The sequence below is a fragment of the Ovis canadensis genome, chromosome X (genome assembly GCF_042477335.2).
Source record: "Ovis canadensis isolate MfBH-ARS-UI-01 breed Bighorn chromosome X, ARS-UI_OviCan_v2, whole genome shotgun sequence".
NCBI lineage: Eukaryota > Metazoa > Chordata > Mammalia > Artiodactyla > Bovidae > Ovis > Ovis canadensis.
This window is the reverse complement of record NC_091727.1, coordinates 107331447-107357282: the sequence shown is the minus strand read 5'-3', so window position 1 is coordinate 107357282 and position 25836 is coordinate 107331447. Positions and strand designations below refer to the sequence as shown.

At 39.2% G+C, this 25836-nt stretch overlaps 1 long non-coding RNA gene across 1 annotated transcript in view; it reads right to left on the bottom strand.

Annotated features, from left to right (window-relative positions):
* LOC138931170 (uncharacterized) overlaps nucleotides 1-25836 on the bottom strand; it is an 854662-nt gene that overhangs the window by 123690 nt on the left and 705136 nt on the right. The window lies entirely within an intron of this gene.

Sequence of the window (25836 nt, the reverse complement as noted above, 5' to 3'; positions counted from 1 at the left end):
CGTGCTGTAGTCCATGAGGTAAGAAAGAGTCGGACACAACTGAGCAACTGAACAACAACAACACAATCATAAATGCTTCATTACTGATTCTCATGGGGACAAGATGGGGGAGGAGGCTTACATGTCAAAAAAAGGATGTGTTATGAGTTGATGTGTACTCCCGGGGCAATGTGATTGATGCTTTTATTTACCCCCACTCTCCAAAAGAAAACTAGAAATGCCAAGAAATTGATACACTATAAAGAAGTTTCAAGACTGAATGTCTAAAGGGTCATATTTGAGAATATTCGGTTTTAACCAGAAAATCACGTAAACTTCCCACATTTAATCATGTGTGCTGTTGCTCAGATAACTGAGGTTAAAAGGGGAAACCATTACAGTCATTTATTCAACAAGCATTTACTGAGTATCCACTATGTGGCTGGATTGCCATGACATAATGGTCAACTGAAGTAGACAGGATCCCTGCCCTCCTGAGACTTAAAGGAGATAATACAAGCTGATAATAGCTAGGATCCAAAATATCAACAAAGTGGAATGGGTCTTTAGTTTCGAATAAAGGTTGAAGGAAAGAGAATAAACAAAGATAGGTATGGTATCTATATTATGGAGCTTATGGTCTATGGAGCCAATCTGAAAGGCAGATATAATCAAGTATTTTTAATGGAGGCACACAGGATGCTATGGAGATTGTATAAAAATGGGACAAGCAAAATATGAAGGGAATCAAGGATGGCTTCCAGAAGGAAAGTAGTAGAGTTTCACCTCTAAGAATGAGTTACGTAAGAAAGATGAGAAATGAGTTTTGCAACACAGATTACCACATGGAAACGTCCTGAGATAAGAGAATATTTCATGTTTGGGAAACAGAGAAGACGATTGTGGCTGGAGTATAACAAGTGAGAGAGAAAGTGTCAGGAGGTGAGATTAGAGGGTAGGCAAGGACGAAAACTTTTTAAATTGAGATATAATTAAAATACTATAAAGTTTAATGTATACCATTCACTGTGTTTTTTTAAATATTCACAAAGTTATAAACCAGCAAACTATCTAATATCAGAACATTTTCATCACCCCTAAAAAAGTTAATTCGTATATCAGGACCTGAAATAGGAGGGAAGGGGGCAGGGCACAACATTCAAAAGAATGACATGCATATAGGACATAACAAAAACTGGTGAGAACCAACTAGATCCAAGATTGCAGAAGATCTAATTCCAGTGGACCTTAAGTAGGCCTCCATTTTATGCTCATTTTAATACATCAGCATGTGAAGTGACATACAGGTGCCATGACAGTTCTGAGGCTAATCATAAAAGGCCAAAAAGTGGGGCTGGACCAATTCCTGGGAATCCTTGTCCCTTCCCCAAAACAGTTGGAATACTGTTCTCACTCATTAGCCTGTGAAATTCCTCAGCCAATAAAAACTAACTACCCCATATTTGGAGTCTCTCAACTTCTGATATGGACCCTATTCTGTCTGTAGAGTGTCAAGGCCATTCTTGCCTTTTAAGAGGGACTGCATTCTCTCTATAGAATGTGTATCTCTCTAAACCATTTCTTACCCGTCAATTTGTCTTTCATTGAACTCCTGTGATGAGACAAAGAAACCAAACTTTATTAAGTCCTGAGACCAGGTGTATGATTTCAATAAAAAGACTGTGGGTTCAAGTCTCAATTTGAGTTGCGTGGTTTCCGACCCACAAAATGGAGACCTCAGTCAATAGCCTGGCTCATATCACAAATTTGAACCTAAGTTGATGCTGGGAGGGATTGGGGGCAGGAGGAGAAGGTGACGACAGAGGATGAGATGGCTGGATGGCATCACTGACTCGATGGATGTGAGTCTGAGTGAACTCCGGGAGTTGGTGATGGACAGGGAGGCCTGGTGTGCTGTGATTCATGGGGTCACAAAGAGTTGGACACTACTGAGCGACTGAACTGAACTGAACTGAAGCCTACACTTATAGGAAATATTTGTCAGGGAAATCTAACATACACCAATTATAATACTCCAACTCAGAGTTGAACCATAAAGAAAGCTGAGCGCCAAAGAATTGATGATTTCGAACTGTGGTGCTGGAGTAGACCCTTGAGAGTCCCTTGGACTGCAAAGAGATCAAACAGGTCAGTCCTAAAGGAAATTATTCCTGAATATTCATTGGAAGGACCAATGCTGAAGCTGAAGCTCTAATACTTTGGCCACTTGATGCAGAGGTGACTCATTGGAAAAGACCTTGATTCTAGGAAAGACTGAAGGCAAAAGAAGGGGGTGGCAAAGGATGAGATGGTTGGATGGAATCATCAACTCAATGGACATGAGTTTGAGCAAACTCCAGGAGATAGTGAAGGACAGAGAAGCCTGGCATGCTGCAGTCCATGGGGTTGGAAAGAGTTGGACACGGCTTAGCAACTGAATAACAACAAACACTCAGCTTTAGTGAGTTAAAGCTTACCCTAGAAAACAGGACAAGTTAGTCTCATAAGGAAATCCCCAGTCTCCTGGCAAATCATGCCCTTTTTCATGTTGCCTCTTTTAACTTTCCATAAAATTCACTCTTGCCCAAAATTCCTCGGGAAGAGTACTCCACTACTTGTTAGGTACTCCTCTGTGAATGAAAAATATTGCCTGCTATACCAGTAAACAAAGAATGTTGCCACCATCAAGACATCACATTACAGCCTCCCCCACAGCGAGCCCTGAGGGAACTTAGGATGAAACAGGATGCCCAGCACCTAGCAGTCAAGTGCTGCAGCCACCCCCGACAATGAAGCACTGAGAGGAAACTCACATAGGATACTAGCCCCACACAGCTGAGCTGCCTATCACAGAAATGATTTCAAGTAGCCCAGACTTTGCAACTTCCCATGCATAAAAGCATTCAAATTGTTAACTTGAGATACCTAGTTTTCTTTCATTAAGAATAATCTTTCGATGTTACGACTACCCAGTCTTTATTGCAAAAACTCCTATATATTCTGCCCCCTCCCTTGCCTCTTTGGAGTAGTCCCTCAGACTGATCTGAGACTTCTGTGTCCCTGACTTGAAGTCCTCAGAACATTTGCCAAATAAACCCTAACTCTCAACTTCAGGTTGTGCATTTTTTCCAGTCAATACCCCTAATCCATAGATTGTTTTCCCTTGAATATATGACATCAAGCTCATTACTAAACTGTTTTGTTTTTGTCATTTGGCACCTCCCAAAAGAAGCTCAATACCCATAAGCATTTATGTTCCCCTAGTCCCAACCCCTACCAAGTACAAATCTACTTCCTATCTCTATACTTTCGCCTATTCTGGACATCTCATATAAATGGAATAATACAATATGTTTCTGGCTTCTTTCACTTAGCACAAGGTTTTCAAGGTACATCCATGTTGTGGCATGTATCAGTACTTCATCACTGCTTACAATGGAATAATATTCCTGTATATGGATAATATAACATTTGTTTATCTTTTCATCAATTGATGGATATTTGGCCTGATTCTACTTTTTAGCTATTATGAATAATGCTAGAACATTTGCCTACAAGTTTATGTCTGAGTGTTTTCAATCTCTGATATATACTGAGGAATAGAACCATTGGGTCAAATGGTAACTAACTTTTTAAGAAACGAAAAGATCAGCTATCACAGTTTCATGTAGATCATTGAATAATTTTGCATTTTACTCTACAGGACAATAGGAAGCTAGTGGTCACAAAGAATTGGACGTGACTTAGCAATTGAACAACAACAAAGGGTTGCTAAAGTATGGTATTGTTTGATTTACATTTTTGAAATCTTCCTTGGCTACTATATAGAGAATGGATCAAAAGAAGCAAAATAGGAAAAAAAGAAAATTAATTAGGGTTCTACTGCAAGACTCTGGAAATAGATGGTGGCTGGGACTAGAGAAGGTAGTAGCAGTGGCTCTGGGAGGACAAAGATGGATCTGAGAGATACTTGGCAGTACAATTAACCTGCTGTCTTCTTTGATTAGATACTGTGAGCAAGAGGGGGGGATGTGTTAAAGGTGATTCACAGGTTTGCAGTTACTAATAACCTCTACCAGAGCAACTTCAATAGATTGGTAGGCAAGAAAGCCAGATTACAATGAGTTCATTCAGCAAATGTTTATTGAATACCTACTATGTGCTAAGCACAGAGGATATACAGCAATGAAGAGAACAGAAAAAAATTCCTGTTCTCATAGAGCTTATAATTTAGCAGGAGGAAGAGAGAAGGGGAAGGGAGAAAAGGTCAAAGCAATCCATCATATAATATGTTGGAACGTGATAAGTACTACAGACAAAAATTAGAGTAATAAAGCTTATCTCCAAAGGAATTATAATAATAAACATTTAAATAGCACTAATGAGAGCCACATACTATTCCATGTGCTTTACATATATTTAGTCATTTAATCCTTACAACACTATAAGTTAGGTACAGTTATTATCCCACTTTACAAATGAGGAAACTGAGGCACAGAGAGGTTTCTGTTATTTTCTAAAGTAAGTTGCCCAAGTTCACATAGTTTGTGACTAGAATGGCTGAAATTCAAACTAAGATATCTGGCTGCAAAATGTGAGCTTGTAACCAATATGCTATACTGAAAGAGAGAAAATATGGTCTATCTGAAAACAGACTACACCAAGGGAAGATTTTATTTTTAACCAAAGCTATTTAAGGATGGTTACAGGATAAGGCATAGAAAGCAATGGAGATTGAAATTATTTATAGAGGGAATACCTTATAGAATGAAATTTCAGGAAATTAAGAGGCTTTAGAGAAGATGGTATTTGGGAAACTTCCTAAGTATATAACTATCTTAGGATATCTTGTTTGTCTAACATTTGAGTAGGCAGGACTTAAAGGAGAGCATTGTCTTGGTTCTTTGGGTATTTTTGGTCAACTTTTCTAGACTATTCTGCCTCAATTCTTTGACTTGTCCAAAAATCCAAATGGAAAAAGGAAATATATATAAGAATAAGTGAAAGAAGAGATAAATACAGTTCTGAAGTTGACTGACCCTCAAACAGACTAGGTGAAGTTAAAATGGAGTGAGTTGCCACAAAGGGGAGGAAATCCTTGGATGCAGAACTCCACTTTCCTTCATAATTTCTTCTGGGAAAGCCTTGTATAAGGTCCAGAGGTGTCGGGATTAATCACAGGCCATCTTTTTGCACTTCAAATCCTGTCTACCATTTCTATGTTTACTATCACCAAGATGACTCCCAACTACCTAGAACTCAGTCCACTTGCTTTATTTGGTCTGGGAATACTGTGACCTCCTCCTCCTTTACATACTGATCAGTATATGCAGAAGGAATGAAGATGAATACTTGCAATCAGATGAGAGGTCAACCTCGTTGACTTGCAGCTTCTGCAGCCTTCCTTAAATCTGGGCTTCCCTGGTGGTTCAGTGGTTAAGAACCTGCCTGCCAATTCTGGAGACATGGGTTCAATCCCTAGGGTGGGACGATCCCCTGGAGGAGAAAATGGCAACTCACTCCAGTATTCTTGCCTGGAGAATTCCATGGACAGAGGAGCCTGGCAGGCTATAGTCCATGGGGTTGCAGAGTCAGATACATCTGAGCATACATGCATGCCCGAGAGGCCAACAACATAAAAACTCAAGAATGGAAAATTGTAAAAAAGGAAAAAAAAAAGTATTGAACCACACTAGGAATTAAGATCTGACTGCAATCAACAAAGGTTTACTGGATGCCAATGTACAAACAGGCATCTGTACCAGAGAAAGATGCTTAGGCATGACTGTGCCCTTTTAGGTCTCTCCAAGCTCAACCCACCATCTGCCTATTCAATGCATGAACATTTCTGGGAAGAGTCAAGAGAGAGAAAAGCTCTTGATTTAAAAGGAACAGAGGGAAGAAAAGATGACAAGCATGGAAACACATTCTATAAAAATTCTGTAGATATTAGTGCCCCCTATTTTTATTCTTAAACTGCCATGACTCAGCCTCCCTCCACCAGAAGAACACGCTGCAAAGCTATCTGCCTATTTAATCACATCAAGACTGGAAAATCTGAAATGAGTTTGCAAAGGGTTGATGCTTATGGAGGAAGTATAAGAATTGGTATATGCTAATTCTCTTCCTCATATGACTGTCTGCCATATCTGATATCAACTACAGGCTCTGAGGTAATCTCTATGACTGACTAATCTCAGTCTCAGTAAGCCCAGGCCACTCCAGGAGGGAAATAAGAGCAGTCCACAGAGTGGCCTACAGCAGGCAGATTGACTTTATCCCAAGATAAATGATTCATGGCAAATGGTGGAATTTGACTTGAAAAAAAAATAATAATGTGTGGAATAGGAAAAGAACAAATGCTGTTGCAAAAATTAAATGCTTGCAGCACAGAAATATAATCTAAATACAGCTATTGCTGAAAGATTAAAGGCTGAAAGGATTCATACTCTGAGAAGCTATTTTACTCTCTAATGAGAGAGTAAAGACTATTAAGAATCTTAACATTTATAAGTACTAGTGGACATTTCCATAAAATGACTCTCTTCTCCCTTCTCTCCTCCACTTATCTTCTAGCTAAAATCTAAAACAAAAAGGTATAGATTTTAATGTTCTGTTTTCCAGGGATATAAAGAGGGAATACTATTATTTCAGTACACATATATATTTTGGACATGAATATATATAATTTCCCAATTGTCATAAATATGAAGAAAACACATATTCCCAGCATTTCTACCAGCTAGCTGCTAGACTCAACAGCTTGGCAGTTGGATCTGTTGGCCTGTGAAGCCAAATAGGTAAGTAAAGACTAAATGGAGCCGATTATACAGAGTGAAGTAAGCCAGAAAGAAAAATACCAATACGGTATACTAACACATATATGTGAAATTTAGAAAGATGGCAATGACGACCCTGTATGCAAGACAGCAAAAAAGACACAGATGTGTATAGTGGACTTTTAGACTCAGAGGGAGAGGGAGAGGGTGGGATGATTTGGGAGAATGGCATTGAAACATGTATACTATCATGTAAGAATCGAATTGCCAGTCTATGTCCAATGCAGGATACAGCATGCTTGGGGCTGGTGCACGGGAATGACCCAGAGAGATGTTATGGGAAGGGAGGTGGGAGGGGGGTTCATGTTTGGGAACGCATGTACACCCGTGGTGGATTCATGTCAATGTATGGCAAAACCAGTACAGTATTGTAAAGTAAAATAAAGTAAAAATAAATTTTTTTTAAAAAAAGAAAAAATAATAATAATAATAAAAGACTAAATGAACATCCTCAAGGTCTTTAATTCAAAGAAAAAAATACTCACTGTTTGAACTTAGGAAATGTAAGCAAATAACACAACTTCTGGAACACTGAGGTTCAAGTTAATAGGGTGACAAGCCTAAACAAAGGTTTGCTTTGTGACATAGGAGATAGTTTTGACTCTATTCCTGTCTGAGGAGGCACTTCTTAAAACATGCCTAGCAGCAGCAGCAGAACTAGTACCATCGAGAAGCCCGTTAAACAGGCAAAGACAAGACATTTTGAAGGTCTAAGAACCTTCATCTTTATGGACTACTCACCCCAATGCAAAATGCATTTCCCACAATACATACAGCCTCCCATATACACTCACATGAAGGAAGTAAAGAAAACACATTTTCAGCTATGACTAAGGATCAATCTGATCAGCTAAAAATTCTTTATCATTATACTGTATTTTCCTACGTTTCTTGACATTCTGAGCACATTTGCTCTCAAAGTCCATTCAAGGACATACATACCTGAATAAAGAAGCATTTAAATTTCATTCAGATGACAGTGAAAGTAAAAATTCAGTAAAACAGAAAAACACTTCTTTTTTTTTTTTTTTTATAGAAAAACACTTCTAACAGTTAAAACAAGCATACAATTTTACCAGTTAAAACAAGCATACAATGTTACCATTTGATTGTTAAATTACTTGTTCCTGAAAGGAGTTTAATAAAGCTACATGGAGTCCTTTTTGCACGCAAAAATAAACACACACACAAGCTAACCATTTGGCTGTCATAGAAATATAAAGAAATCACTGGATAATGAAGAAGAATTCAAGTACAGCTGTCTCACAAAACATGAAAAATCACAGCAAGTCTAAACTCATATTTCCCCCAAAGCTAGCATCATTATTACTAAATTAAACACAAAAAACCAGCTGCAGTGAGTGAGCGTGACTACTCTTTTAACAATGATACCGACTCAAAGTCAAAGCTTATGTCATCACAGACAAACATGAGACATTTGTCCAATGCTCTTAGCTAGAATTCCTTTTTTTTTTCCAATTCACTTTGGAAATCTTTCCAAATATTGTAAAGTAATTAACCTCCAATTAAAATAAATAAATTTATATTAAAAAAAGCCAGAGGGAACACACTCAGCTAACGATACACCTGAAATTTAAAAATAAAAAACAAAGAGCCTCAGGGCTCTTGTACAAAGAGTAGGCAAGGAGTAAAGAATGATGTCCTTTTTACTCTCAGATAATGGACCATCAATATGCCAAATCAATAGTACCCAAAAAGCCACCAGATATGTGGGCATCTCTCTATGTCTTCTCATAGAAGAATAAAAATACTCCTCTACAGAGATATAAAGAATTATGCTGAAGCAACAATTACTACAAATACAGTTTGAAAACATATTGGAGAAAGTGAAGGAAGATCCTAAAAGTTTCTGGGTTTTCTTTCTTTCTTTCTTTTTGTTTTTGCACTCAGACCTCAGATGCATATGGTCTAGGTTGCGGTCATACACTGTCATATTTTACATTGCAAGATATGTTTCCCTAACAGTTGAATGTAAATGGAATTTTGTTGCTCAGATCACAAAAAGTGAAATATCTGGGAATCCAGAATTCATTAATTTTTCATTGAGGCAAATCATCTATTTTCCCCAGATTCCAAATGTCTTACTCTCAAATTATTGAATATGACACATTCTTCAGCTAACTACTAACTCCTTTTATTATAAGTGCTAAGCAAAAGCAATAACTATAACTAGAAGCAGTAAGTAAAACTTGTAAGAGAACTGATATAAAGAATGGGTCTGGTCATTTACAATAATAATATGGTATTACTTTAAAAAGTGAGGGGGGAACTTGCCCCTTATGGTAGTGAGTTCCCTGTTACCAAAGACATCCAAAGATAGGCAGAGTAACACCTATCATGAATTTAGTGACACAATTCACTCACTGGCTGTATAGCAGTGATACTGAGCAGGGCTCTATCAGGCTCCTGGGCACAAAAGCCTTTGCCTTTCTGTGTCCTCCACTTCTTGATTACAGGAAATAGGCTGCATCCAGCCTCCATGACCTTGCCTGAGTTCCAAGGGACAGGTTCAAACAGGTACTGTTTAGGGAAGATAGGAGATGTGGGGACAAGGAAGGAGCAGTCCAGAAATCATAATGCAGCCTTAGGGCAGAGTCTTAGCTCCCCAACAAGGAATATATATATAACAATACCTTAGAATGCTTTTGCAGATACTAAAACCCCCGCTAGGTGGGAAAAGCTAACTGTGTGCTGCCCACAAGGACAGAGACTCCAGACCGGTTAGAACAGAAAGGTTGATGATGCTGACTCCCACTTATCTCACGACCAACCAATCAGAAGAATAGCACTGAACTGAGCATCCCCTCTACGAACCACTATCATAAAACTTCTCACTACCCTCTCAAAGTTGGGACATAACAGTTTTGAGGGCATTAGCCTTCTGTGGCCTCCTTTGCCTAGCAAAGGAATAAAACTCTCTCTTAGATTTAACTGGTGTCAGAGTACAGAGAATGGATTCAGCTTCAGTAGTAACTTTTAAGGTTCTTGAAATTTTATGATTCTTTGACTCTGTGAATGCTGCTATGAACTATTTTCTAAAATGATTATTTTTTTTACACAGCAAATACTTAATTATTTTTATAAACCCACCTTTTCACACGTTGAGTCTATTTAAAGATGGCAAACACCTACAATTGTATCTGATGTCTTTATTCTCTTTCATAAGATAGATGTGAACGTTTATTCTTGAGAAAACACAGGCTTATCTTTAAAAATGCATTCTTTTTATGATCAAAATTCAGATTAAAATAATCAGAAGGCAAGTGGAGGAGGTAAGGTTTAGAAGACTAGCTGGTAAGAAGTTTGGGAACAACTAAACTGAAGATTCAAATATATGTATACATGACCTCCAGAATTAAAAAGAAAGGAAGACAGAAAAGGAAGACAGAAAGGAGGAAAGAAAATGAAAGAAATCAACCAGCCCTGGTTGGTAGCACCTGTACAAAGTTGTTAAATAAGAGTACCAATGAAATTGTTCATCAAAGCCACACAAGGTCTCTTTCAAATTGAAATAACAGAATTGACTGGAAAAAAAAATCCTGCATACTTGCCTACCACTTAAGCAATGTTCAAACAGTTCTGGAACACTTATTGTGCCAGGATACTCAAACTGTAGCTGCGAACTTAAAAGTATTTACCTTTGAGCCATAAGATATCATCCCATGGGTCAAATGTATTCACAACAAAGCATCACTAATTATCTTTTCAAGAAATAACTAAGTACAGAAAACTAACATCTGAGTCCTTTCTTATGTTTCAAGTATTATCGATTAGAAATGTCAAAGAATCAAAATCTCATTAATAAGCACTTTGTGACTGATCACTAAGTCCAATAAAGTTATTTTTCATACAAAAATAGCCATGTTCCAAACCCAGTAAGCAAAAAGGAAAAGTCTTGAAAGAACCTGTTTTTGAGCCCCTCCTACTCCCCACCACCAAACAATCTGATTAGTAATCACTTCTATTACCCAGGGCATAATTTTTCTTTCCTTGTTCCTTAGTCTCAAAGACACAAAAGGAAAATAAAATGTTGTATCTAGTTTTAAAGTAATCAAAAGGCTAATCAGAGATAAATCCAATCTCTATCCCAGAGAAAATCAGTATCTGTCTGAGTTCCAAATCCTCTTTAAACTGTGGAAAGCCACACTTCTGCTAGGATTGGAGCAGCACTGAAGAACAGATTCTAAGTGTTGTTTTCTAAGACTACCACTCCATTTTAAAAAAATCAGAATATGCAGTATTTTCCCCTAAAAATAAATAGTTCTTTAAGTTACAAAATCTCAAAAAATGCTCCAAATTACTTACTGACAGTTCACCCAAGATACCCATGCTAGTTTGATCCTCCATCTTTATCTAGGACCTCCTTTATCTCAGCAACAAGTCCATATGCTTGCCTGTATCACTCTCTCTTAGCAAAAAACCCCATCTCTTTTTCCACCCCCAGACCATCTTGCTTACAGTATCCCATGTTCTCGCGTGTAATTCCTTCCCCTCCATTCTGACAATTTTTTTGCCAAGGTTTCCACTCCTTTTAAAGCACCTCTTCATTTCTGCTAACATTTTCACTTTGGGGCTTCCCTGGTGGCTCAGTGCTGAAGAATCCAGCTGCAATGCAAGAGATATGAGAGACACAGGTTCGATCCCTGGGTCAGAAAGATCCCCTGGAGAAGGAAATGGCAACCCACTCCAGTATTCTTGCCTGGAGAATTCCATGGACAGAGGAGCCTGGCGGGCTACAGTCCATGGAATTGCAAAGAGTCGGACACAACTGAGCAATTAACACTCACTTCTGCTACCTGTTTTTGCTTATTAACTTCAAACCACACCAATTCCATTTTCTTCAGAACCCTTCAGGTATCCAAACTCCAAACCCTTGGTGTGCCTAAGATCTAATTAAAACCACACACTAAAAAGGATAAACTAACAACAATTGCTTCATTCTGAGCTGACCTTCATATATATAGACTTCCCAAGTGGCACTAGAGGTAACGAATCTGCCCGCAATGCAGGATACGTAAGGGATGCAGGTTCCATCCCTTGCTCAGGAAGAGCCCCTGGAGGAGGGCATGGCAATCCACTGCAGTATTCTTGCCTGGAGAATTCCATGGACAGAGGAGCCTGGTGAGCTGTGTCCATGGGGTCGCAAAGAGTCGGACATAACTGAATCGACTTAGCTCACAGCAAGCTTCATACATATAGTCCTTCTGATCCACCAGCAGCAAGACATGTGTGGTGCTTTTCCGGTTATACTGTGGCTGCGTATTAAGTCATTCTGTTTCCCTCTGGCTAGACCGCTCTCTATGGAAAGGCTTATGCATTATTGAGACACCTTTCTTGGATTTTGAAGAGAAGAAATGTAGTCCATAAATGCTGGATTTGACTCCCCCGAGTACCCTGCTCTAACAACTGAAATACCGTTGAGGTAGGTAGGCAATATAATCAGTTCAACCTATGTCAAGTTCTTCGCTCACTCATCCAGCAACTATTTGCTAGGCAATGATCTGGGTGCTGTGGATATAAAAACTCTAAGATATGATCTCATATTAGTAAGGTTTCTGATGCAACAATGCATGTGCTTGCATGCTCAGTCGCTTCAGTCATGTCCGGCTCTTTGTCACCCTATGGACTGTAGCCCACCAGGCTCCTCTGTCCATGGGATTATCCTGGCAAGAATACTAGAGTGGGTTGCCATTTCCTCCTCCAGGGGATCTTCCCAACCCAGGGATCAAATCTGCCTCTCTTATATCTCCTGCACTGGCAGGGTGGCTCTTTACCAGTAGCACCACCTGGGAAGCTCAATCCAGTAATGCTGTATGCCAAATAATTTCAAAATTTCAGTGGACTATCACGTTTATTTTGCACATTCATGGGTCTATGGGATTGCTATGGTTTGGCTGGCTCAGCTGGGCTCATCTAAGCTAGACTGGACTCTAGATGTGGTTAGGTTCAGGTCTGCTCTGGTCTTCATCCCTGGACCTAGGGTGTAGGAGGAACAGATACAGTCATGTTCTTCTCATGGCATAAGTCAGAAGCTCAAGAGGGGTGTTTGGAAACATGTGAAGCCTCTAAGTCCTTGGTCTAGAATTGACAGACTGTTATATCCACTCATATTGCACTGGCCAAAATCATATGGCCAAGCCCCAAATTAACAGGAAATGAATATATATTGTGCCCACATGCCATGCCATGCTAAGTCACTTCAGTCATGTCTGACTCTGTGTGACCCTATGGACTGTAGCTCACCAGGCTTCTCTGTCCATGGGATTCTCCAGGCAAGAATACTGGAGTGGGTTGCCATTTCCTCCTCCAGAGGATCTTCTTGACCCAGGGATCAAATGTGTCTGTCTCCTGCATTAGCAGGCAGGTTCTTTACCACTAGCACCACCTGGGAAGATATTATGCCCACAGTGAGCCACAACCAGGGTAAAGATGAAAGGAAGCATTGTGAGCAAAAAGTACAATCTATCCACATGGTCTGGATCATAAACAACTTCCAGCCTAGTAAGGGATAATGAGGGGAAATGCTCAGTCACTCAGTCACTGTCATGTCCAACTCTTTGCAGCCCCACAGACTGTAGCCCTAAAGGCTCCTCTGTCCATGGAATTTTCCAGGCAAGAATACTTGAGTGGGTTGCCATTTCCCACTCGAGTGAGGGTGAGTAGGGTCAGCCAAAACTCACCTTTACCATCTTTTTTTTTTTTAACTCTATCTCATCCACTGTGCAGACTTCCAGACTGATCTTCCCTTTCCTAAAAATTCCCCTCAAAGGGTTCTGAACCTTAGTGGGTATCTTAAATGACTCTGAGATCTGGTTTTCTCAACCACCATGCAGCATCTAACAATTTTCTCCTGTCCTTCTCAAAGAGCAAAAGCAATGCATGATTGCTTCCAAAGGCAAAAGAGGTAGTCACATGATCGATGCCCACCAAACATACCACAGTCAGTTGCACTGAACTCTGTGCCAAGGGTGTGACAACAATGCCTATACCACAAACACCTATGTCCCATGCTGAAGATACATTAAAGGCACTATTGCCACCAATACTGTTGATATTTTAAACCCTCAGTAGCTTATATGTTTACCCCCAAAAAAGGAAAAGAGCCCTTCAAAATGCCAGTCACACATATTTCAGGCATGCAATATAAAGAAGGTCTGAGTAACAACAGACTATCCCTAGAATCACCCCTTCAGTTCCTTGGGTTGAGGAATTCACTTTATTAACTTTATTCTTTTCACCTCTATAATAAGCTCTCCCCTAGATTAATCCTACATACAAATAGATCTATGGTGGGCCAAACTCTAATAAATGCCCTGGTAAACACAACTCAAGTCTGGGATCTGAACTGAATAAACCTAATACAACATGATGAATTCTAGAAAAGATTTAGGTTTTAAAAATACTAAGAAATAAAAGAGAAGAGAGTGATTTATTTTGCTGAAAGGGTAAGGGAAAGTTTCACACATGATATGACCCTGAGTGTTGGTTCACTAGGTAAACAGGGAGAAAGGCAGTATGTAGTCAAAGGGAATGGTGCAGTTAGTCTGTTCAGTTCAGTCGTTCAGTCGTGTCTGACTCTTTGCAACCCCATGAATCACAGCATGCCAGGCCTCCCTGTCCATCACCATCTCCCGGAGTCCACCCAAACCCATGTCCATTGTGTCGGTGATGCCACCCAACCATCTCATCCTCCATCATCCCCTTCTCCTCCTGGCCTCAATCTTTCCCTGCATCAGGGTCTTTTCAAATGAGTCATCTCTTCACATCAGTTAGCCAAAGTATTGGAGTCTCAGCTTCAACATCAGTCCTTCCAATAAACACCCAGGACTGATCTACTATAGGAAGGACTGGTTGGATCTCCTTGCAGTCCAAGGGACTCTCAAGAGTCTTCTCCAACACCACAGTTCAAAAGCATCAATTCTTTGGCACTCAACTTTCTTTGCAGTCCAACTCTCACATCCATACATGACCACTGGAAAAATCATAGCCTTGACTAGATGGATCTTTGTTGGCAAAGTAATGTCTCTGCTTTTTAATACGATGTCTAGGTTGGTCATAACTTTCCTTATAAGGAGTAAGAGTCCTTCAGTATCATGGCTGCAGTCACCACCTGCAGTGATTTTGGAGCCTCCAAAAATAAAGTCTGACACTGTTCCCCCATCTATTTGTCATGAAGTGATGGGACCAGATGCCAAGATCTTAGTTTTTGAATGTTGAGCTTTAAGCCAACTTTTTCACTCTCCTCTTTCACTTTCATCAAAAGGCTTTTTAGTTCTTCTTTACTTTCTGCCATAAGGGTGGTGTCATCTGCATATCTCAGGTTATTGATATTTCTCCTGGCAATCTTGATTCCAGCTTTTGCTTCTTCCAGCCCAGCGTTTCTCATGATGTACTCTGCATATAAGTTAAATAAGCAGGATAAAAATATACAGCCTTGACGTACACCTTTTCCTATTTGGAACCAGTCTGTTGTTCCATGTCCACTTCTAACTGTTGCTTCCTGACCTGCACATAGGTTTCTCAAGAGGCAGATCAGGTGGTCTGGTATGCTGATCTCTCTCAGAATTTTCCACAGTTTATTGTGATCGACACAGTCAATGGCTTTGGCATAGTCAATAAAGCAGAAATAGATGTTTTTCTGGAACTTCTTGGTTTTTTTTTTGTTTTTTGTTTTTTTTTTATGATGATCCAGCAGATGTTGGCAATTTGATCTCTGGTTCCTCTGCCTCTTCTAAATCCAGCTTGAACATCTGGAAGTTCACGATTCACGTATTGCTGAAGCCTGGCTTGGAGAATTTTAAGCATTACTTTACTAGCATGTGAGATGAGCACAATTGTGCAGTGGTTTGAGCATTCTTTGGCATTGCCTTTCTTTGGGATTAGAATGAAAACTGACCTTTTCCAGTCCTGTGGCCACTGTTGAGTTTTCCAAATTTGCTGGCAGCACTTTCACAGCATCATCTTTCAAGATTTGAAATAGCTCAACTGGAATTCCATCACCTCCACTAGCTTTGTTCGTAGTGATGCTTTCTAAGGCCCACCTGACTTCACATTCCAGAGTGTCCAGCTCTAGGTGAGTGTGAGTGATCACACCTTCATGATTATCTGGGTGGTGAAGATCTTTTTTGTACAGTTAGTCTGTGAAAAAGACTAATCTTCTCTTGAGCTGCATAAAGATCAAATGGCAGGTGAGATAATAAATTATGCTTTCCCCTGATAACTGATCTATCTCCTGGATAAATCTGCAGTGGCAGAAGGAAGCCAAGCTGTAGCACTGTTACTGCACATTACCTAGAAAAAGCAATCTAAAAAGTAAAGAGTGCTATTACTTAGTTAAGGTGGAAATTTCCTAGTTCTTGTTACACACATCATGTTTGACCATCCTTGGCCATTATTCTAATACTTAGAATTAGCAGTCAAAATTCTAGGAAATAGAGGTGCTTCTGGAAAGTACAATAGAATTTAAGAAAAAATTAATATTCTAAGAAAGTACCAACTATCAAGAGCTGAATGTTGTTGAATGTCTCCATGTTCTCTAATGTCCCTCATAATACTGCTGAGTAAACAGAACTATCTTATTCCCCTCTTCCGTTTTTCTGCCAGTACCTACCTTGCTACAGTGGAGTGGGCAGAAAGAGTATATACTCAGTAGCTGTTAGGTGTGGTTGATCTTCTACAGCGTGCCCACAACACGCTGCCATCTTTTCTCTGAACCACTAGTTCCATCTTCAAATCATAATGCCGACCTTATCCCCGCAACTTCTGTGAAGTTGGAAGTACTACTTGAATATGACTTATACAATAATATATATAATATTTAGATAAATAAAAATACCATAATGAAAGACAGATAAAGATGGGGACAGAGACAGACATTAAGGAAGAATGAAAGGAAAAAGCTGTATATTTTAGTGTTTTCTTTCCTTAAAATTTCTTTTGATATGGATCATTTTTAAAAGCCTTTATTGGATTTGTTACAAAATTACTTCTATTTTAAGTTTTGTTTTTTGGACAAGAGGCCTGTGGGATCTTAGCTTTCCAACCAGTGTTTGAACCTGTACCACCTACCTCCCCCTGCCATGGAAGGTAACTGCTCAAACACTGGACTACCAAGGAAATCCCTATTTTCTCTTTAATGGTGCTTAGCTCTTGCATTTTGAACAAGAGGCTTCATATTGTAATTTTGTCCTGGACCCCTCAAATTAAGAAGCCTGTCTTCATCTATAATGCAGTCCCTGAAGATGACCAACAGAAACAGTGCTAGTTATCAGAAAACTCTCTCCTTTCTTTTCTTTATCTGAAGCATTTCCTTCTGTATGCCATTGTTCACATGCAAGTCTTTTGGACTGTGAATGTCACAGCTTATTCTCCCCTTTGATAAGATTCCCATACAGCTAAATACTTTGTTAAATGAGCAGACCTGGTTAATAATAATTTCCTCCAAGGGAAAATACAGGAAACTGAAATAATATAGTGCTCTGAATTTCTTTACTGTGCTGGTAGGGACAAATCACCATACCAGAAATAAAATATCTAGCTTCCCCCCTATAATTGGCAAAATTCATGAATTACCACAGGAAAAATAAAGATAACCAAAAAATAATTTTTATTAAACTTAAGGTGCTAAAAGGTTGGTTAGACACAGGAAGCTGCCACACTGAGAGTAACCGCCTCTTCCACCTTATTTGTCTGCTGGCTTGTCTTACCACCCACCAAAGCAAGCCTCAGGTAATAGCCATAATAAAGAAATCTGGTTTGAACTTCCTCCACATGTTGCTCATTAGAAAAACTGTAGCTAGTTAAAGGTGGAAAGCAATCACACAATCATATAACACATGCTTTTCATTTTAAATGGAATAACTAAGGTCCACAGAAGTGATTTTAAAATGTAATCTCAAGATAGAAAAGATCCTTAAGGATCCTGTTACCTAATTCTCCACCAGACATTAGAATCCCTTCCAAGTGCTGGAAAAACCCGAGTTCTGGGAAGCTCATTAAGGTAGATACTTATTTCCTTTTTTTAATGCTTCCTTCTCATATTTAGTTAAAATCTATATTTACTACAGCTTCTATCCATTGGTCTTTGCTCTTATACCTGAGGCCACTTAGTAGAATTTAAATGTTGGAGGACAATGATCATGTCCAAACTAAATCTTCTCCTTCAACCCAATATTCCTTGATTCTTCCTCAATGTCCAACCTAAGATCATATAACTAGTCAAGAGGCAAATAAAGAATGAGATTTCAATCCTTTTAATGTCTTCTATTGTTCTCTTTTCCCTTTACCCCATGACTACAAAACATGACTGGTATGTTTATGACTATAAAACATCAATGGTAAAACATGTGGGATCAGCTAGGATTGCCTAACAGAGCAAACTCAATTTTTTTTACCAAAGCAGGGACTACCTCAGTTCAGTTCAGTTGCTCAGTGGTGTCTGAATCTTTGTGACCCCATGGACTGCAGTATGCCAGGCTTCCCTGTCCGTCACCAACTACCAGAGTTTACTCAAATTCATGTCCATTGAGTCAGTGATGCCATCCAACCATCTCATCCTCTGTCATCCCCTTCTCCTCCTGCCCTCAATCTTTTCCAGCATCAGGGTCTTTTGATATTTCTGCCAGAAATCTTGATTCCAGCTTGTGCTTCTTCCAGCCCAGCGTTTCTCATGATGTACTCTGTATAAAAGGGACTACATAAAGGCCTCTAAAACACCTGAATCAGACAAGCTACCTTCATTCCCACTTTCCTCTCCTGCATCTCACTAAAATCTTGCAAGGACCACATATTTTCAGAGTTCCAGGCCACTAAACTTCTGTTGGGATGCTATTTAATTTACTTAAACAATTCAGCACTTGCACTATTTTGCATTAATATAGGCTACAGCAGGATAAAGAAACCAAAGCTAAGCCCAGACACCTCATCACTAAGATAGAGAGATACAATGCTGAAAAAGGGCTTGCCTGGTGGCTCAGTGGTACAGAATCTGCCTGTAACACAAGAGACACAGGAGAAGTGAGTTTGATGCCTGGGTCAAGAAGATTTCCTGGAGAAGGGAATGATAACACACTCAAGCATTCTGGCCTGGGAAATCCCATGGACAGAGAATCCTGGCGGGTTACAGTCCATGGGATCACAAAAGAACTGGACACAACTGAGTGACTAAACAGCAACGACAAGGCCTAGAAAATCTAGAAATTGGGGATAAGGAGGAGAAAGAAGCAGAAAAGAGGCTGACTATAGTGATTAGCTTGTTTAGTACCCAGTACTATGGGTTTCCCTGGTGGCTCAGAGGTTAAAGCATCTGCCTGCAATGCAAGAGACCTGGGTTCGATCCCTGGGTCGGGAAGATCCCCTGGCAAAGGAAATGGCAACCCACTCCAGTATTCTTGCCTGGAGAATCCCATGGACAGAGGAGCCTGGAGAGCTACAGTCCACGGTGTCGCAAAGAGTTGGACATGACAGAGCGACTTCACTTTCACTTTCACTGTTGGAATACATCAAGCCTTAAAATCATTATTATTTTCTGAGGAAATGATAGTCACTCAGTCATGTCCGAGTCTTTGTGACTCCATGGAGTGTAGCCTGCCAGGCTCCTCTGTCCAAGGAATTCTCCAGGCAAGAAGACTGGAGTGAGTTGCCATTTCCTTCTTCAATTATCTTCTCAGCTCCATGCAATAATTTAATAACAATATATACCATTTCTGGAGCACTATATATTAGGCATCCTACTTGCAAAGTAATATTATTAATTTCCTCCCAGATGTTAGTCTCATTTTACTGGTGAGAAAACTAATGTTCAGATTCACTTGCCCAAGGTCATACACCCAGTAAAGTGACACAGCAAAGACTTAACTGCTTACAGAACCCAGAATTTTTACCATCCTCCACTCTCTTACATATAGGCTTCTAAGATGATCTGACTGTGTGAACTACAGGGGGGGGGAGATGAAAAGAAATAATGTATAATCTTTAGGATAACTGAAAGAGTCAGGTCTGGAATCCACTCTGACTCCACTAAACCTCAGAATCAGGCAGGCCTTTAGGAACCAAGTGGGGAAAAAAAATCCAGAACACAGCACGTCAGGGATACTGAAGCTGAAGTACATTGTTAAGAAGACCAAGGTAAGTTTGATCTTGGGTGAGGCTAGCTGGAGCAGGGATTAAGGACTCTACGATGACATACATAGGTTTATCCTCAATTGTCTAGAATGGTGTATGGTACATAGGAGGCGCTATGAAGGCATACAGTCGGCATACTTGTGAAATTAATGAATTATCATCGTGTTCTTATAACTTGTGAATATTCCAAAGCAATATAAGTGCTGGAACCATTCAGAGCTAGGAAATGATCCTAAGGGCCAAGCTTATTCCAGGAACATATCTAGGAGAACAATAATGAGAATGCTATGTGAAGGATTTATTTTTCTGTGTCCTTTTTAAGAATAAATTTCTTTACAATTGCTAAATATGAGTATCTACATATCTAGCGGTCTCATGTCACTTCACCAGAAATAATCAAGCTAGTGAGCTAAAGGAAGCATTGATTTCTTCCAACTCAGTACAGGGTACTTTCTGATGTCCGAACACTGTAGAGAAAGTGCTACTCCTAGGAGTAAATTACACTTTATTTGGGTAAGTAGAACTCTGATTTACCACCATGCTTGTTTATAGTCTCACTAATTTCATAACAGTTAATGACTGGCAATGGACTTCCTTGTCAATTATTTTAACTCACTACTCAATGATGTTTTCAGCAGATATTAAATAAGATAGTGCCAGGATAACTGTTACATTCTCATAAACAAATACCATAAAATCAATTAATTGGAATCCAACTAACAGTCCTTTCAATTAAACTGTTTTTCCCCACTGTGCTCACATTTTAGTAGAATGATTATTATCACAAGATAAGAGGAAACTATAAGCAAGGTGAAAAGACAGCCTTCGGAATGGGAGAAAATAATAGCAAATGAAGCAACTGACAAACAACTAATCTCAAAAATATACAAGCAACTCCTGCAGCTCAATTCCAGAAAAATAAACGACCCAATCAAAACATGGGCCAAAGAGCTAAAGAGACATTTCTCCAAAGAAGACATACAGATGGCTAACAAATACGTGAAAAGATGTTCAACATCACTCATTATCAGAGAAATGCAAAATCAAAACCACAATGAGGTACCATTTCATACCAGTCAGAATGGCTGCGATCCAAAAGTTTACAAGCAATAAATGCTGGAGAGGGTGTGGAGAAAAGGGAACCGTCTTACACTGTTGGTGAGAATGCAAACTAGTACAGCCACTATGGAGAACAGTGTGGGGATTCCTTAAAAAACTGGAAATAGAACTGCCTTATGACCCAGCAATCCCAGTGCTGGGCATACACACTGAGGAAACCAGAATTGAAAGAGACACGTGTACCCCAATGTTCATCGCAGCACTGTTTATAATAGCCAGGACATGGAAGCCACCTAGATGTCCATCAGCAGATGAATGGATAAGAAAGCAGTGGTATATATACACAATGGAATATTACTCAGCCATTAAAAAGAATACATTTGAATCAGTTCTAATGAGGTGGATGAAACTGGAGCTGATTATACAGAGTGAAGTAAGCCAGAAAGAAAAATACCAATACAGTATACTTACACATATATATGGAATTTAGAACGATGGTAACGATAACCCTGTATGCGAGACAGCAAAAGAGACACAGATGTATAGAACAGTCTTTTGGACTCTGTGGGAGAGGGTGAGGGTTGGATGATTTGGGAGAGTGGCATTGAAACATGTATAATACCATATATGAAATGAATCACCAGTCCAGGTTCAACGCATGATACTGGATGCTTGGGGCTGGTGCACTGGGACAACCCAGAGGGATGGTACAGGGAGGGAGGAGGTAGGGGGGTTCAGGATGGGGAACACGTGTATACCTGTGGCAGATTCATGTTGATATATGGCAAAACCAATACAATATTTTAAAGTAATTAACCTCCAACTAAAATAAATAAATTTATATTAAAAAATAAAATAAAAACATCAGCAGTAACAAGCCAAATTCAAGGAAAAGCCCTGAGATTAGTATAGATTCAGCCTAGTCTCTTGCTTGTTAATTCTAATCCTGGACCATGATCACTGATATCTACCATGAAACCCTTAAAGTCATGAACCAGGGTTCAGTTTGGGACGTTATCAGAGGAGACTCTGAGAAAGCCTGGGGCCTACAATTCAGGGCCCTGAAAAAAATGCAGACACCTGAACCAGGAAGCACTACCAGTTACACTGCTTTTGACATGCAGGAAAGGGGAGGTCCAAAACCAGATATGAGAAGGATAGGTAGGCCACTGGAAAGTAATCCCATGATTCTGGATATCTGATTAATCGTTAGGCCAAGCAAGCAGGCAGTTGCAACAGCACAGAACCTAAAGCAAAAACCCTGAGTCCCAGAGAAACTAGAGTTCATAAAGTAAAAAGATTCAGTTATTTAGGTAGTTGATTTTACTGATTCATCCAGTAAAAATTAATTAAATTTATATATTTATTGCAAAAACTCTGATAGAAGAAAATAAGACAGGCTCTTGATGCTACAAATGGGGGTTTTTATAGCCAATCATGAAAGGGTTCACATTCCATTTCTTTCACTTAACCACTTGTAATGCTGAATTTTGTGTCAAACTGGTTAGACTATAGAGCTCACCCATTCTGCTAATCTAGGTGTTATTTGTGAAAGTATTTTGTAGATGTTATTAATATATACAGTTGACTTTAAGTAAAGGAGATTATCATTGATAACGAAGTCTGTTGAATGCCTTAACAGAAAAGAAATTCTGCCTCAAGCCTAAAACATTAACTCCTGCCTGGGTTTCTGACGTGCCAACCTGCACTACAAATTTTAGACTGGCCTCCCCCCATAATCTCATAAGCCAAATCCTTAATAATAAATAAGTGGGTGGTTGTGGTTTAGTCACTCAGTCGTGTCTGACTCTTTGGGACACCATGGATGTAGCCTGCCAGGCTCTTCTGTCCATGGAATTCTCCAGGCAAGAACACTGGAATGGGTTGCCACTTCCCTCTCCAGGTAATAAATAAGTAAATATCTCCATATTGCCTCCTGGTTCTGTTTCTCTGGAAAATTCTGACTGATATACTATTCACATGACCTTAAGCAAGTTACTCAACCACTTTGAGCCCCAGTTTCCTCATGTAAAAAGTAGGGGTAATAACTACTTTATAGAGATGCTGAGAGTATTACAACTATGATTGAATACCTTATACACTGTCTTACATGTATTAAGGGCTAATAAATGCTATTTTCTGTCTTCTTAAGATAGATCTGACATCATAGCTTTGACCTTCTGCTTGTTCTGACTTTGGATAACTTTCTAATCTTTCTAGGTCTTCAAGAGAAAAAACTATTCTACATCTGTGGAACCCCCTAGAATAAGCTGACCAAACAGAAATGGTGACTGAAAACTGGTGTATGTAGTATATGAACCAGAAGGCAAACACAAGTATAAAGATGGAGGAACCAGGTATAAGGAGAGAGAAGGACACTGGACAAGAGGAAGGGGGATGGGGGAAGGAACATCTCAAGTATTCTGGAACCTAACATACCAAATGCTTAAGAAAAAAATTAACCTCACTTGCCTCAGACAGACACGTGTCACATATACATGCATATAAACACATACTTATTTCAAATATATTAAACCATTAAAAATAAATAAATAATGAAAACTCTATTAATCCTAGAAGAAAATATTTTAGGAGCTTGAGATAAAAGTTTAAGATCTCCTTTTAAAATGATTCACACATGCAAAACTCATAACAGAAGAAAATAACAAATTTTACTATACTAAAATGTAAAAATGGCATGCAAAAAAATTATTAAACCAAAGTTGAAAGCAAGTAACAGACAGGGAGAAGATATTTGGAATGCGTTTAACCAATCAGGAATAATCAAAGACTCCCACAAATCCATAAAATAAATGACAACTCAGTAGGTTAAAAAGGCAAATGATTTGCACAGGCAATTTACAGAAACAAAAAACACAAATGGCCAATAAACACACAAAGAAATAATTAACCCATTAATTCTCAGGAAATGCAAGTCAAAAATATAAGCTATTAATTTTCACATATTATTTACAAAAAAATTTAAAGTCTGATTTTGTTAATCAAGTGGGACCTAATAAACTTAAAAGCTTTTGCAAAGCAAAGAAGCCATTGACAAAGCAAAAAGACAACCTATAGAAAGGGAGAAAACATTCACAAATGATGTGGCTGACAAGGGATTAACATTCAAAGCATACAAATAGCTCATACAACTGAATATTAAAACAAGAAACAACCCAATCAAAAATTGGACAGAGGATCTCAATAGACTTTGGAACAAAGGAGACTTATAGATGGCTAACAGGCACGTGAAAAGATGCTCAACACTGCTAACTGAAAAATGTAAATCAAAACCACAGTGAGTTTTCACCTCACATCTATCAGAATGGCTGTCATCAAAAAATCTACAAATAATAAATGTTGGTGAGTGTGTGGAGAAAAAGGGAACTCTTGTACAGGGTTGGTGGGAATGTAAGTTGGCTCACCCACTATAAAAATCAATATGCTGCTACTGCTAAGTCACTTCAGTTGTGTCCTACTCTGTGCGACCCCATAGACGGCAGCCCAGCAGGCTCCCCTGTCCCTGGGATTCTTCAGGCAAGAACACTGGAGTGGGTTGCCATTGCCTTCTCCAATGCATGAAAGTGAAAAGTGAAAGGGAAGTCACTCAGTCGTGTCCAACTCTTCACAACCCCATGGACTGCAGCCTACCAGGCTCCTCCATCCATGGGATTTTCCAGGCAAGAGTACTGGAGTGGGGTGCCATCTCCTTCTCCAACAAAAAACAATATGGAGATGTTAAAAAAACAAAAACAGAACTACCATATGATCTAGTAATTTCACTCCCGGATATACCTCTGAAAAAAAAGAAAGCAGTAATTTGAAAAGATACACACATCCCAGTGTTCATAGCAGGATTATTTACAATAACCAAGACATGGAAGTAACCCAAGTGCCCATCAACAGAGGAATGGATAAAGAAGATGTATATATATATACACACACATGTGATATATATATATATACATACACACCATATATATATATATATATATATACACACACACACATCACACACACATGTGTGTGTGTGATGGAATATTACTCAGCAATAAATAAATGAAATACTGCCATTTGCAGCAACATGGATGGAACAAGAGAATCCTATGCTTAGGGAAGTAAGTTGGAGAAATACAAATACTAGATGATATCACTTGTATGTGGAATCTGAATAAAACATGAATGTATTTGCAAAACAGACTCAGAAACATTTAAAATAATTTTGTGGTTGTCAAGGGAGAGAGGGTGGGGGATGAGATGGTTGGATGGCATCACTGACTCAATGGACATGAGCTTGAGCAAACTCTAGGAGATGGTGAAGGACAGGGAAGCCTGGCGTGCTGCAGTCCATGGGCTCACATAGAGTCAGACACGACGGAGCAACTGAACAACCACCAAGCATGGGGGAAGAACCAAATTACAGGTATAGGATTAACAGATACAAACTACTATATATAAAATAGATAGACAGACATAGAGAATGAACTGGTAGACACAGTGGGGGAAGAAGAAGGTGGGATGAATCGTGAGAATAGCATTGAAATATATATACTACCTTATGTAAAACAGTGAGTCAGAAGTTGATATATATGACAGGGAGCCAAGCCTGACACTCTGTGATGACCTAGGGGGTGGTGGGATAGAAGGGGGATGAGAGGCTCAAGAAGGAGGGGATACATATATGACTGATGTGCGCTGTTGTACGGCAAAAACCAACACAACACTATAAAGCAATTATCCTCCAATTTAAAAATTGAAAAAAAGATAAGCAACAAGAATTTACTATATAGCACAGGGAATTATAGCCATTATCTTA